Below are 12100 nucleotides of genomic sequence, written 5' to 3'. Positions count from 1 at the left end.
AACTCTTCTGGGGTGACTCTCAGTCACCTTGACAATACAGTGTCAAGTGTGGGGACTTTTCCAGGCATTTCTTTTAGGTGAGACCAATCCACTGAATTCCATTAGCACTGTCAGCCTTTCTAACAAGGTGTGCATAATTATTTATGCACTGAAGTACTCTGATAATTAAACTCATTCAGAGTCACAATGATTGGTTACTTAAGAGACCTGAATTGCTATAAGTGGGGACAGTAATTCAAAAGTGTGTCATACTGTTTGGTTTGGAAGTATAGCAGTTTGCTGCAACAGGGCATGAACAGAAAATGTTCATGCACTGAGTCAAACTAAGAATTCCAAGGCCAGTTAGACAAACCTTACAGTGACTTACAATGCACCTCAAGTTATTCCATGTTCTCAACAGGGCCCATCAATAGAGTTCCACCTTCTCAGGTGTAGGGAGTCCAGAAATAAGATTCTAGACCCGACTAGAGAAGACTGTTTTGCTTTCCACATCTCTTATGTCTACTTTGCAGTCTTGGTGAACAGCCCTAATAATGGGGTTTTGACAGCTAGGGCTTTGTGTGGCTCCCACTTGTGTTAGGTACCAGACACAGACAATCCTTTCAGAGAGACTCTTGACTCTCTACCTTCTACGTGTGTTGTTGGCTGCTTGTGTCCTCTTTGGGTAGATTCTTTCAGTGTCTGTGAGCTTTGTTTTCATTATTTGTAAAAAGGGGGCACAGGACACCAGGCTTTGTCACTTAAGTACTTTCCTTGCAAGCACAAGGACCTCAGTTTAAATCCCAGAAACCATGTACAATAAGCTGGGTATGGTGGCACATGCTTGTAATCCCCATGCAGAGATAGGTAGATCCCTGGGGCTTGCTGACAGGGCTAGACTGCTTATTGAATTCTAGGCCAGTGACAGACTGCCTTAAAAACTAAGGTGGATTACTCCTGAAAAATAACAGCTGAGGTTGCCTTCATACACAAACACACACACACACACACACAGATACATACACAGACACACAGTCATACAGACACACACACATACACACACACACACAGACACATAGACACAGACACACACAAAGAGACACACACAGACAGACACACAGACACAGACACACACATACAGATACACACACACACAGACACACACACACACACACAGACACAAGCAGACATACACACACAGACACACACATACACACACAGACACACACATATACACACACAGACACACACACAGACACACAGACACAGACACACAGACACACAGACACACACAGACACACACACACACACACACACACACACACACACACACACACACCCAGACACTCATGTACACATATTCACAGCCAGTAGACTTGTGATGGGTTTTCTGAAGATTGGATGAGAAAGTGATTTTAAAGTACTTGGCTCAGTGTCTAGCCCACAGTAGGTGCTAAGCCAGTGTTATCTGTTGCTGCTGTCATTATTGCAGGGACGCTGTGATTGGAAGCAAACTTGTTAGGTTCTCTTCAGCATGTTGCACCCCACTTCTCTTCTGGTATCCTGTTTTCTGCTCCTGGTTGGCTCTTTATCTCTATTCCTGGGAACATTCTGGCACATTTTTCTCTGGATTCCTATAGGAACAGGATCAATGAACGAACCCTTGGCTTACAGGACTACAGGATTCTGTTAGCAAAGGTCTTCATAATCTTGGGTCAGGAAATGTCACCTTCTAACCTAAGTGCTTGGAAAAGTAGCTTAAGTTAGGGCAAAGGAGGGGAAGGACTTGGCCACACTTTGCACTAAAGGGATACTCATGTGTCTGAGAGTGGCATGTTTTTAGGAGAGTTTTAGCCTTCCTGAATTCAGGGCTATGTGACAGGCACCGATTCATCCACTGCAAACTCTCCTACTCTTCCATAGTGTAACATCATCACTCAGAGTTGCCTGTTGAGACAAAAGTTCCATGTCCTAGCTGCCCTTCCATCTAAATGGGGTCATGTGACTAGTTCTTCCCAGTGAGTGAGAGTATCAAGGATGTCCACGTCTGTGCTTCGTATGTGCTCTCTGCCTTGGCTGACTGGAAATAAAGGACCCCGAGGACCCAGGACAATGGTAGAAGGACTGTGTAGTCTTCCATCAGCATGTAGAGGAAAGGCAGCCATGAGTGTTTCCACTGGACTTTTAAGTGAGTGAGACATACATTTCTGTTGTGTCAAGATACTGAAATGTTGGGTTTCATTTTTATAGCAGTCAGTGTTATTCTGATAAAGCCAGCATGTAAAATGAATGTATTGGCTTGAAGTTCTCCACCTGCCTAAAGTACAAACCCTCCACTTATTGATTTATTCATTTAAAAATATTTTGTATTTACTTTTTATTTTTTAGGTGCGTTTGGTGTTTTGCCTACACATATGTCTATTGTGAGGGTATCAGATCCTCTGGAACTGGAGTTACAGACACTTGTGAGCTGCCATGTGGGTGTTGGGAATAGAACTCAGGTCTTCTGGAAGAGCAGCCAGTGCTCTTAACCACTGAGCCATCTCTCCAGCCCCTCGGCATTTGTTCTGTAAAGATTTCATACATTATATAACATAGTTTTTATAACACCCACCAAAACACTATTTCCCTGTGCTCTCATCCTGTCTTACCCCCAACTTCATGATCTCCTGTTTTTTTAAAAATCAAAAATCTGTTGGCCCTCTTATCCAGTTAATAATAAAAGAAGAATGAATTTGAGAGAAAGTAGTGGAGGAATGGGGGTGAGAAATTGAAGGGGGAGGAGGAGAAATTAAAATGATGTAAATACATTACTCACATAAGGACTTCCCAAGAAAAAATTCAACAAAAAATAACTGCCCAAGTCCAGTTAATGCTGTTCATCTGTGCATGGGTGTGGCCATCCACTGGGGTATGGGCAACCTATATATTTAATGGGAAAATTTTAGGGCCCTACTTGAAGCTGTGGAGATACAGTGAAGAACAAAACAGATGGGATGAAGACTATCAACAGCTATAACAATAATAAGATGAGGGCTGAAGAGATGGCTCAGAGGTTAAGAGCACTGATTGCTCTTACGGAGGTCCTGAGTTCAATTCCCGGCAGCCACATGGTGGCTCACAACCATCTTTAATGAGGTCTGGTGCCCTCTTCTGGCCTTCAGGCATACACGTAGACAGAATATTGTATATGTAACAAATAAAATAAAATTAATTAAAAAAAAACCAATAATGAGATGAGGGTTAAAAAGGAAGAAAATAGGTATGTGGTGTGGAACAATGACATTTTGTAGGATTGGAGTTGGGACTCGATGGCAAAATCACATTATTGGTTCTCCCCACATTGGCAGTGATTCACCCACATCAAATGACTTGCCATTCCAGACAGCACACATTTCTGATTCCTGGCTATTGGGGATGCTTCCCCTTCTGTGAACCCCCTCTCTGCAGACCCAGTTCTTCCATCTGCACGGAGAGGGACTTTTCACACAAAACAACTCCCTTCTCTACCTGTGTTCCTGTCCTGATGCTAGCACAAGCAAGCTGTGTTGTGTTCTATGAGTTTGTTATCCATTGACTTCCCACGTAGTTTCTGACCTCTCGCTCATTCATCTCTGTAGTGTGGATTATTGCACAGTGCTGGGCACACAGCAGGCGCTCAATAAAGATAAATATTTGTGTAGTTGACTAGAATACAAAAATCACCGGAGAAATGAGTATTTGCTTCTGTCAGGAGCCTGCATAATGCATTGTGTTTATAAAGCAGCTTTTGTGTATTATCAGTGCCTAGAATGCCAGCCCCTTTTACTGTGTGCATATGGTGACTGAACCAATTTTAATTACTATGTGCACAAGCGCTCATATTTCTTAGACACAAGGCAGGCTCCCTTTGTTTTCTTGTTTCTTTCTCATTTTCCCCTGGTTGCAAAATATCTTCTCTAGCTCCTGGTGAGCCTGACAACAAACACTTCTTTGGCTGAAGAAACAATATCTCCTAGACCCTCCATCAGAAGGACTTGAAGGTTTGGGGCAGGGGAGACTTCACTCTTGTGCATTGCATTCTTGTCAGACTGGCAACCAGTGATACAAGGGACACATGCATAAGACCACGGTTGGGAAACCTCTTCTGCTTGTGACAAAGGTCATTGTGTCACCCTTCTCCTAGGGAGTCTTGTTGCAGGAAGGTAGGATGGAAGAGAGGCGAGCTCACATCTGGTGTGCTGGATTCTTCAAATCCAAAGATCTGGGTAAACTGTTACTGTACAGCCCCATGTAAGACATCTCAACCACTCTTAGCCTTGATTTGTCTACCTTCAAAGTGGAGACAGGAGCAGCCACAGTACGACTCTGCTTTGAGGATAAACAGAATAAAATACCAGCGACAGTGATTTTATTAGAGGTCATCAAGTGCTTAAGCGGCATGTCCTTTATACACATCATCTTTTAATAGTTACAAATGTGAAACACAGGGGGCACATTATTTAGGGATGGGGATACAGCTGAGTGGACAAAGTGCTTGGCTAGTAAGTATGGATTCCTGAGTTCAATCTTCAAATCCCTATGTTTGATCCTCAACACTTCGTAAACCAGGTACTGCATAAAGCAGGTTCACACCAGCAATCACCTGCAATCCCAGTGCTGGGGAGGTGAAGGTGGGAGATCAGAAATATAAGGGCATCTTTGGTTACGTAGCCAGTTCAAGCCTAGGATACAGGTGAACCTACAATAGCAGCATCATCAACACCACCACCATCATCACCACCATCAACAGCAGGAACAGCAGCAACACATTGAATGAATGAGACTCATTTCCATTTCTCCACAGAAAACTGACGTTCAGAGGGCTGGGATATTTTATTCAGGATTTGACTTCCCTTTATGATCTGGTTCAGGACAGACAAGGAGGTAGAGTTATGATTGGCAGTGTTGGATGAAGGCAGGGCTTTCCTCATCTGAGAAAACTTGTGCTTAGGACACTGGTTCTCACAAAAGGGAGTAGTATACTTTTCAAATTCTCCTTCTTTGTGGAAGTCCCACAGTTCAGTTGTGTTCTATTCCATCCTCTTCAGTCTCCCCCTGTATTACCTGGCAAGTATGATTGTCTCAAACCCATCCTGTTGTTGTTTATCATATGCATTGTGATGCAAAACAGATAATTTGCCTCGGAAAAGTGAGCATTGGAAGTCATAATTATGGAAATCACTTGCAGTTTGGGTCCATTTGATGGAGCCTGAGTTGCACATCAGGCAGAGAGCACCCACAAACACCTTCCCCGGGTGTGACTCTGTTTATCTTGGTCACCCAGGAAAACATGGGACTGATGCCCAGGCTGGAAAAGGGCAGACAGCTGATCTCTCTACCATCTACTCCCTTATCTTGGAGGACAGTTGGAGACAAAAGGAGCAAAATTCCAGAAAAGAAATCTGGGAAGTTTTGTAGCTGCAATGAATTAAAAAAAAAATTGTTCCTTGGAAAAGAGAAATGATTTGAAAAAGATACATGTTTTAATTTGAGTTTCCCTGGAAGGAGACTGAGACACATCTTGGAAAGCAATGCCCTATCTGGGACTAGATTCAAGGAAACAGTGGTGGGGATCACAGGGAAATGAGGCAGGGAGGAGGGAAGAAGGAAGTCTATGCAGGATGCTTTCCTTATCAGATTAGACCACTGTGTAAAGGAACAAGGATAGAGCGCACACTTCATCCTTGAGGCATGAGGAGCAGAGGTATCTCTATAGCCACCTTCATCCATCAGTGGTAGGTTTGGCATCCTAATGTGCTGGAGGCCACACAGGTGGATGTTGCCCAGTGTGCTCTGAAATAGTGAAATTTGGAGAGATGCGGTGGGCCATCATCAGACTTTGCTACAAGCTCCCACCCTGAAATCAGACTACCTATATTTGAACTTCACACTCTGATTTGTTGTGCGATCACATCCACATTGCTTTTTGACGGATGGGATTTATTTTGTTTCATGGGAGTGATTTTCTGTTGTGTGTCTGTTTAATGGTATTTACAATAGCTCAGACCTTACCGGGTGGCTGTGAGGATGAAGAGAGATAAGATATACAGAATACAGGGAGGCCCAAGGCAAACACTGAATGTGTTATAGCTGCTGTAATTGTTTGGCTTATTTGTTGTGAGGGGAACGTTCAGACAGATGACATCAGTGGGGAGAGGACAGGAAACAATGGCCTAAGATTTTTTTCTAAGAATGATGATATGGAATGAAGAAAGAGTAAGTAAAAGCCCAGAGAGCAATCCTTGCAGAAAGTAGGGAGTTTGAGACTGGCAGACAAGAAGCAACTGTGGAAGAAAGGGCATTGAAATCACGTGATATTCATCTTAAATATGCTCTTTTCCGTATCTGCAATATGATGCTCTATAAACCATCGTGTTGACAAGGAGTGTAGTATCATGATGGAAGTCCACCTCCAGGACCAGAGTAATTGGGATACTCTAAGAACCTGAAAGGGGAGACATTGACTTTTCAAAGACAATAGTGCATTACCAGTCAATAGCATTGTGCATAGGCATTGCAGGTTTATATTGCTTGGAACATGTGGATGACTCTTCAACTATCACCTTTCAGACTTAAATTGATTGGTATGACAATCCTTAGCACAGGTGATGATGCCCAGTAGGCAGACCCCAAAGCAGTTGAGGCCATAGGCAGGGCAGGCTGTGGTCCTAAACTATCCAGCAGATCATGATGCCCAAGATGATGGGCATGGCCCGGGAAGCAGGGTATCATCATGACAACAGGTAACATTTATTGAAAAATATCTATGTTCCAAGTCATGTGCAAAACATTTTGAAAAAGATTATGTCATTTTCCCATCACAGTAATCGAAGAAACATCCCTGCCATGATAGTGTGCTTTACTAGATTGTATGAGAAAAAAAAAATCACTCTCTTGCAACCAGTTGTTTTCCCAGCAGCCTTTTTATTTATTTATTTTGAGTCTGGTTTTTGATAATGAGCCCCTGGACACATTCAGTTGTGGGCTGTAGATACGATAGGATTCCTCTCCACTGGGCACTGGGTCATGCTTTTATTCCTTAACAGTGAATCTGCTACATACAGTACAAGAAAATCACAAGCTTATTGTCACTGGCAAAGTGGAGGCAGGGGGAGGACCATTTCTTCTCTGGGTTCAGCAACCCTCCTAGCGGTGAGCAGACAGCAGCATAATGGCTAGCCAGTGTGAAACTGTGCAAATTGCCTCATAAATAACTCGTAATGCACAGGCGACACAGAGAGGTTGTAGCTCATGGATAAATGACTCCTTGCCATTTTCAGGGCATTAAACCAGGGCTAAGCTGGACCTCTCCATGGGGATTCATTAACTGCTATGGGTTTCCTGTGTGCCGGCATGCAGTACATGGGTGCCTTGCTTGGCACTTCTTGTGGCCTTGTAGCCAAGGCAAAACACTTCTGAGCAGGGCCATTAGGAGGGGAAAGTAAGAACCTTTAACAAACAAGGTGGGAATGAACCCTGTCAGAGCTGCATCTTTCTAGAGGACTCACTTGTGAAAGAAATTTCTCTGTGGGCAGAGAAAATTGTTATAATCATAACAGCTAACATCTCTTGGAGCATTTACTCTGTGCCAGGCACTGCAATAAGACTTCTTGTATAATTGTCACTGAAGTCTCATTAAGTAGCTAATATTACGTATTCCTGTTTTAATCAAGGAAGAAACTAAGACTCACAGAGTTTTAGTTACCTGCTTTAGGCAACTCAGCTAATCAGTGCTGAATGTATTTATTGGTCTGCTTTTGTTATGTTGCAGTAACGAAATGAGTCAACAAATATCTCGTTTAAAGTAACTGAGTTTTCCCTACTCCTACCTTATGCTACCCCTGAACAAATTTCTTTACTCTGCTTAGAGGAAGAGTGGGAGGGAAAAGGGGAAGAGGGAGGAGGGAGGAGGGAAGAGGGAGGAGGATCCATATTGATAGGCCAGACTTTGGGATGTTAATCTTACTGTAGAAAGACAACAAATTCCGGGAAGTGTGGTACCATCCAAGGTCATCAAGGTTCAGAATTGAAAGAATTCATCACTTCTGCTCACATTTCATCAAAGAAAATCACATGGCCAAGCCTCTTCTCAGTGGAGTTAGGAAACTGACTCCTTATGTTGCAATTTAGTTCAGTAGCAGAGAGAGACTTACTTCCTTTACAAGGAAGAGAAGAGAATCATGTTGTCTACATAGAGTTAACTCAGACTATAACTTCTCCCACATCTGCTTGACTCCTCTTCAAATTCATGACCTATTTTTTAATTACACACACACACACACACACACACACACACACACACACACACACACACACCTGAATCTATTTAGTAGTGCTCACATGTATACATGTTCAGAGCTGACCACTTGGGTTTTGATAACTAGGGGGGTTGTCCTTGAGCAAAACTGATTCTCCCCTTCCCAGCAGCCATTGCTTATATCTCTTCATACTGGGTAGGGTTCTCCTGGAGTTGAGCTGTTCAGAGACTTACAGGAATGTTCATCATATTCCTGCATGGATAGGAAAGGAAGTAAGTTTAGTTAAGCCAGAGCCAGGCTAAGCAGAGGGCTGGGAGTATACGACTTCAAGGGGGAAGCCACTGTGGGTGGGCCAGAAGAGGGGCCTAGGAGAGTGTCATTCTGATTTTCGTGGCCTTACTCCTTCCAGGCATCCCTGGATGTTGATTTTCAGTAGCTATCATCATTGGCAATTTGAAGCCCCATCCCAGATCCCTCAGTGTGGCCCTGGTGGCCTTGTGGGCTTCCTATAGAGCTCAGATTCCTGACCTCTATAAACTTTGATTCTCAACTGATTCTTGTTCTTCAGTCCGTGAAAGTAATATAGGCTATGATTAGACCTTCAGGCCATGTTCAAATACCAGCAGGGATTTTTGGTTGTTTTCTTTTAGATTCAAGGCGTCAAATGGTAGCCCAGGCTAGCCTGTAACTCATGGCAGTCTTCCTGCCTCAGCCTTCAGGGTCCTGGAGGAAGTTGGTTGCATACCTCTGGGCAAGAGCCCCAGCCTCTCTTTGCTTCAACTTCCCACTTGAAAAATGGGATCATAGATCCCACGTTGCCATGGGAATCAAACTGAGCTGGTCTATGGTAAGCACCAGTTTCTACAGCCCTTTACATACATCTCTGTGTTTTCCTTCTCCTTCACTCTGGCTGGCCTGAAGCTTAGATGAGATGGTGATAGCCTCAGCGCACCTACCCAGGTCAGGCTGTGGTTCCGTCTGAGTCTTAGACGATGAACTATTGTCTCTGTGCTTTGAAGGCTGACTCCATGGGAGAAATGTCCTTGGTAGAAGTGGGCCTGCTAGGACACACATGCAGACACACCCCACTTTAAGGCTCTCTCTGAGCCCTTCACACTTTATTCAGGCTCATCAACACCTTATTATAAAACCCTTTCCCAGCTCTTTGTCCAAAGGTCACCGTAATTATAATCACTGCTGTAATTATGTCCAACTTCTCAGCCCCCCACTGTGAACATGGAAACATCCTCACTGTTCTGAGAGGCCCAGTACTTACTGTAAGGCAGCATAGCCCATCCCTCCATTCTGGAACAGCTTGACCACCCCCTGCAGGGATGGCTACAGAGATGCCTCCTCTACTAAAGTCACTAGGACCTACCTGTGCTGCTCCTGGGCTTTGAGTTCTGAGCCTTCCCACTCCTGCCTGGGATAGGGGCTTCATTGAGGGATTCTGGCTGGTGTCACACTAGCTAGGAGGTGACAATTTCTTCTCACCCTTCTGTGCTGCTCTTCAGGCATTTCTCACACTGTTTCTGATGAGAGCACAGGCTGCATAAGTGAGAGATGAGATAGGTACATGACAGGAAGGGCCTCACTGGGTGGCAGGATGGAGGTGATATCCCCGAGCTAGAATGAACATGCATTCATGTGACAGATATAGGTATGCCAGCAGCTCACAGGTTCAGCAGAGAGTTGTGATCTCTGTGATTTCTCACCTTTAAGGCTTTGCCCATTGCTATAGCTCATTTGAGTCCCCTACACAAAACTTTTACATTGAAATCTTAACTTTCATGATTTACATATAAATATATACTTTAAGATATGGGTTAAGACAGTTATTGAGGTTAGATGGAATATTAAAGGTGGACGCGAATCAAGTAGGACCAGTGTCCCTAAACACAGACACACACAGAAATAAGATGGGTTTAGGATATGGGGAGAAGATGGCTGTACCAGTTAGGACTCTTCAGAGGAACATAATAGCAGGAGATATTGATAAAGTTGCAGAAAGAGACTTATACAAACTGGCTCATATAAGTACCAGTGCTAGGCTGTCTCATCATCTGTCACCGGAGTTGGAGGCCAAGGAAACTCAGTGGTCTAGTCAGTCCAAACTTAGTGACTTGAGGACCTGGAACCCCAACACCCAAGGGCTAGAGAAGATGGAGTTCTGTCTTCAGGGGCAGGGAGAATGAATGAATATGAATTTACTCTTCTACACTTTCTATTCAGGCTCTCAATAGGCTGCATGATGTCCATCCACCTTGTGAGGATGGATGTTCTTTACTCAATCTACCCATTCAACTGATGGTCTTTTCCAGAAATACCCTTGCAGACATACTCTGAAATAATGTTTTGCTACTAATGTGAGCATCCTTAGACTAATCAAGCTGACAAATAAAATTTACAATGATAATGCCTGTCTGTAAGCCAAGAGAGATGCCCTGGAAGAAATCAGCCCTGCTGGCACATTGATCTTCGATGTTTAGCATCCAAACCATGAGGAAAATTTCCATTGTTTAAAGTACCTTTTCTGGGCCTGGGATGTAGCCCAGTTGGTAGAGTTTGCCTACCATGAGAAGCCTTGGAGTTAGTTCCTAGCATCACATAAAACTGGGTATGGTGGTGTATAACAAACATCCTTGCCAAAATATCAAGTTTGAGGCTAGCCTGGGATGTATGAAACCCTGTCTCAAAAAATAAAAACAAAAATCCCCTTTCTATAATAATTTATTATGGCAGTCATAACTACCATGTTTTATTGATTTCCCTCTGAGCAGGTGGGGAGTTCACAAGATCCGGTCTTATAAGATATATGTTTAGGAGTTAGAGATTAAATTTTAGTTAAGGAGAGATACTTTCAGTCATCACAACTGGACCCTTCATCCAAGATGCTCTTTTGGAGTGGGCAGTCTCTGGGAGGCAAAACTAGCACTTTCTCAACTAAATGTGTACTGGTAAACACTATACATCAAATATGTACGTGGTTAGGACACTGGACTCATTTCTTCATGAGTGTTGTCTCTTTCATTTTAAGAGCAGTCCAGTGATGCAAGCTCAGTTTTGAGCCTCGTTGTATAGAGAAGGAAATTTAGTGGAGGGAGGTTTCAGGTGGTGCCCAAGAGCACACAGAAGGGTGGGGCAGAGGTTAAGAGCCTCTGGGGAGAAAGATGCCATGATTTATTATCAGTCCTTTCTCCCTTGTGTTATCCAGTGTCTGTTTTTCTGTCTGGGCCTTGTTCACAGAAACACCAAGATCTGTGAGGCTGCACACTGGCAAGAAGGCAGCAGACTGCAGCAGTTTTGGGGAAAGAGAGGAAAACAGAGCACAGACAGGTTGCCTGTAGTGAGGTAGTCCCAACCCGATCCTCTCCTGTCCGAGTCACGCCAAAAAGAGAGAGCGCCTTCCTGGCCCCCTCCGACCTCCTTCCTCAGGTCACCTCCGCCCATCGCTCCACCCCCCAATGGGCGTGGTCAGTGCTACAGAAGGACTACCTCACTACAGTTGCCCAGGGGGGAATGTTCACATGGACCATGAGAGATGCTGGGAGCCCAGATGTGTCTGTCAGAGCCTGTGTTTTGGTCTGTCTTCAGTGAGGAGACCATGAGAGTCTTGTCGATGTCTGGGTAGGGTTGTGCTGAGCCTTGCTCCCACAGAGCACATGCTAAGCTCAGTTGCTCTGACATTGGGTGGTTTCTAGGTCAAGGGGAGAGATTTGTGTCAAGGATAACATTATACCTGTTGGTGGGGCTTTGCTAACCTTGGAAGTCACTATAGTAGATCTCACCCACATATAAAGACAGGTTCGTGACAGAAAGTAGTTGAAATGCTTGATTGTAAT

This window comes from Phodopus roborovskii, unplaced genomic scaffold, assembly GCF_943737965.1.
Source record: "Phodopus roborovskii unplaced genomic scaffold, PHOROB, whole genome shotgun sequence".
In the NCBI taxonomy this organism is placed as follows: Eukaryota; Metazoa; Chordata; class Mammalia; order Rodentia; family Cricetidae; genus Phodopus; species Phodopus roborovskii.
The sequence above is the reverse complement of the archived record's forward strand: the minus strand, read 5'-3'. Positions refer to the sequence as shown.